The following is a 4,272-nucleotide window of genomic DNA, read 5'->3' on the forward strand; positions in this document are numbered from 1 at the left end:
GAGAGAGAGAGAGAGAGAGAGAGAGATGAGTAGAAAGTGGATGCAATAAACACACACACACACACACACACACACACACACACACACACACACACACACACACACACACACACACACACACACACACACACACACACACACACAGACACATACACACAGGGTTACTTTGCAGATCGGATGAAAAAGAGAAGTTTTGCTGCGTGTTGAGTTGCTCCAAAAATGCGATGTGGATAAAAAAGGAAAAGCTCGCTACGTGTAAGGGTGAGAAAAAAAGACTCTACATGGAAAGACCGCGATAAATTAGGACAGTGACATGTAAAGGTGTTACGGAGAGAGAGAGAGAGAGAGAGAGAGAGAGAGAGAGAGAGAGAGAGAGAGAGAGAGAGAGAGAGACGGAGAAAATATATATAAATTATTCATAGTGAAATTAAAAGAAATGACAAAAAATAATCATATATGGAAATGCAAATGAATCACTGCAAATGTTTATAGTGATGAAATATATAAAAAAAGGTAACTTGTAAGCCTTGGATCTCCCTGCCTACTTTCCTTCCTTATGGCTTACACTCTTTCAAAAGGAAGGATTGTAAGCACTTCTTGTGATTTATGAATATTTCTTTGAGGTCTGGCTTTTGAGGATTAACATTTTTAAGACTCTTAATTCGCTTTCTTTCTCTCTTTCAGTTTTTTTGCCCTCTATAGGAAATGATTTATCCATGCATGCAATACTATTACGAATTCTCAGTTTCTTTTTCAACATAACCGAAATTAACCATAAAGTAACATTCTGTAACAACTGACCGATAGCTACAGGTTTAGTCTCGAATTCCTGTATTTTTTTCAAGCTATCTGTACCATGAGAACAACTAAAGTGACTGGTGTTGAGTGACCAGTAATTCTCTCCTCACAGTAATCTCATTCCTGTCCGTACACTTAGACAAGAGTACCCGGTCCTTAACCTAACCTCAACTAACCTGACCTACCAACTAAACCCTCACAACACAGCACAACTTACTACTGTTAAACGGCTGTAATAAATCTCTCTTCTTAACCAGCCTCGTTCCCACCCACAGTCCTGTCAGTACGTAGCCACTTACCTCATAACTCATCCGTTAATTTGACAAACCTAGCATTACTCGATTACACTCGTCACCCACTGCACCATCTTCCACCTCACCACCACCTGCACTCTGCTTCTTATCCTCATCCATCTCTTTTACGCGACTAAACCTATATTTCACCCACCAATTAACTCAGCACAAGGAAATAACGGAGCCAGACATGAAAGTTGAAACAAGCAAGGGGGGACAGCCCGTTGGAGCTGGCGAAAAGTGTGCTAAGTGTATGAATATGTTCGCATGAAGGCACAGGGAGGAGAGAGGAAGGGAAAACTCCTTAGTAAACTAGACAGTGAGGAGCAGAAAGCGAGAGAGGCAATTAAGAACAGGTGTGTGTTTAAAGAAGGGCCGCAGAGCTCGAGGATAATTGTTACTGTGGGAAGTACAGAGAGAAAACGGATGTTGGGTAGGATTTTAAGAGCAGGAAATAAGCAGGAGGAGAGGGAGGTGAAGAGAGGGGAGAGTGTGGGGAAAGAGAGTGGAAGAGGAGGAGGAAGAAGAGGAAAAAAAGGAGGTTTAAGGTGTGGGCTTGAGGAGGGGAAATGGGAAAACTTGGGGAAATCAACGTTGCATGACAAGTGAGAAAGAGGAAATGTTAGCTAGAAAAAAAAAAAAAACCAGGTACATGTTTATTGACTGTATTTTGTTGTTAGCTTGTTGTGTACGCCCACTCTACTCTCTCTCTCTCTCTCTCTCTCTCTCTCTCTCTCTCTCTCTCTCTCAGCCTTCAAGGAGAGCCGGAGCCAAGCAAGGCTGTCAACTGGTCACTTTTTTTAAGGCCAGCCGTCCCGCCCAAGCCTAAATCTGTCCCGCGGCAAACACGCGCCTCATTTCTGTGGTCCTTCGCCTCTCGCCAGCGTACGGCGTGACGGGACGTGGAAACAACATTGGAGAGAGGCGCCCTGTAATGATTAAACAGTAATGCGCCTCCCTTTCCCGAGCACTGGCTGAGGACAGACACGTGCACAGCAACACCTGCGTTGGCGTGAAGGCCGCGCGAAGGTCGAGTGCCAGCCAGGAGGTCACAAGTACAGCGGCAGGACAGCGTGACACCAGCGTCCCCTTTCTCCATGTCACCTCTGCTGGAGGAGGAGGAGAAGGAAGAGGAGGAGGAGGAGGAGGAGGAAGAGAGGGAGGAGGAAGAAGAGGGAGGAGCCTTCAGAACATATGGTAATAAGAGATAATTGCTGTGATGGTGATGGTGCTGTTGGTATTGATGGTGATGCTGGTTACCATCACTACTACTACTACTACTACTACTACTACTACTACTACTACTACTACTACTACTACTACTACTACTATGCTGATACAATTTGCATCAACCAACCACGAAAAACAAATACAAAGGGTGCATTGCCCGTAGATGCTGAGATTACTGCCAACAAAACCAAGGATTACCAACCACTTTCACGAATGCTTGTGTGGGAGAGAATTCCTGCACTGCCCCTGAATTAATCCGGTGCTTTTTGGAGGTTAGGTGGAAAAGGGTGAGCGTAAACACAACAAGCACTGGGCATATGAAGATTATCCTGACGTGATTAGCCAGTGTAGCAAGAAATGAGGCTGATACAGGGAAACTTGGTTGGTCTTTTGTGTGAGTGTGTGTGTGTGTGTGTGTGTGTGTGTGTGTGTGTGTGTGTGTGTGTGTGTGTGTGTGTGTGTGTGTATTTAAAGGGGAAATCTTGTATTTGTGAAGTGAAATGTTAGATAATTCTTTAGAGAGAGAGAGTTAATTGCGACTTCGGTAAATAATATATAAAAAGCATTACAAATCATTTACATAACGAAGCGATAACAGATAACAGTCTTTACGATATACGTCAAAGTGAGCTGCGTAGACTCAGGGTAGCGATCGTAAAGTGAAGCAAACCTGTGGCACAATAACACGAGTTGGACATGTGGTTGTAACCTTGAAGGGAGGAAGAAGATAGCAAGGCAAGGCTTACGACAGGGAAAGTAAGATGCGTGGTAGAGAGAGAGAGAGAGAGAGAGAGTCATAATGAAGCATAGTCTACGCATAGCAGGGATGGTATCGAGTATGCTTATGTGGCCGGGAGAGGACCAGTTACTACCAGCGCAGCGAAGAGGGAACCAGATCACCACATTGGCATATCCCGTTTAGAGGGCAGTGGGATGAGGCCGCAGGTGGCTCTCAGGAGGCCCCGCCCGCTGTGAATGTAGGCGGCGCGAACCTGAATGAAGGGACCTCTCTCTCTCTCTCTCTCTCTCTCTCTCTCTCTCTCTCTCTCTCTCTCTCTCTGTGGAAGATAAAAAAAAGGAATAATATTACCCACAAAAACTCCCTGACTCGTAGTCCGCAGCTCCTCCCGTGAGTCTGCGGCGATGAATGGCGCGCCCCCGCCTAACCGCACGCCCATTCACACCAAGGCACAACCCTGAACGAATTAGGTGCCGCTTTATGACCCTGGGCACGCCCCCGCTCCCTTTATGGTGGTGGTGATAATGCTCCGCGGAGATACGCGTGCTGAGCTGAATGATAATGCTGCCACACTCACAAATATGAAACCGAGCAGCGGTGGGTGGGAGGACGCGCGGAGGAAGTGGTGCTCTGTGCATTGCATGAACGCTGCTGGTGACTTGTCTTGGTGTTGCCTCGTCCCTCAGAGCCTCATCCTATTAGGCATCCGCTGTAACAGGCAATAAATTCAAAGTTAAAACTACGGAACGCTGTGGACAGGATTCGAACCTGTGCGGGCAGAGCCCAATGGATTTCGAGTCCATCTCCTTAACCACTCGGACACCACAGCCGGTATCTAAGTTTGCAAAGCTGGTGTAACTAACTCTCATTTGTAATTATTTTTTTTTCATTGTTTGACGACATTCACGGCACGGTGGCTTGTCACTTTCTAGCTTTCACCTGACACTCGCCTTGGCACTGACCCAGATCATGCACACCACGAGCCGCGGTGACGACAGGCAGGCGGCGCCTGGTCGGGTGGCGTGTGGCGAGCCCTGGATGTCACCACAGCCAGCCACATGTCACCGTGTCACCACCCGCACCACTGAGCTGTTATTATCCTGTCCGTTTATTCATTTATCTAGTTGCTTTTGTGCCAATCTATTCTACTTTCAATGAGAGAGAGAGAGAGAGAGAGAGAGAGAGAGAGAGAGAGAGAGAGAGAGAGAGATC

General features: G+C 46.6%; 1 non-coding gene across 1 annotated transcript; it reads right to left on the minus strand.

The window, feature by feature from the left end:
• Positions 1-3,807: 3,807 nt before the first annotated feature.
• Positions 3,808-3,889, minus strand: Trnas-cga. The gene has a single exon. It is a non-coding gene; the product is annotated as a tRNA-Ser (tRNA).
• Positions 3,890-4,272: the final 383 nt, after the last annotated feature.

Source organism: Portunus trituberculatus, chromosome 14, assembly GCF_017591435.1.
Source record: "Portunus trituberculatus isolate SZX2019 chromosome 14, ASM1759143v1, whole genome shotgun sequence".
NCBI classification, from domain to species: domain Eukaryota; kingdom Metazoa; phylum Arthropoda; class Malacostraca; order Decapoda; family Portunidae; genus Portunus; species Portunus trituberculatus.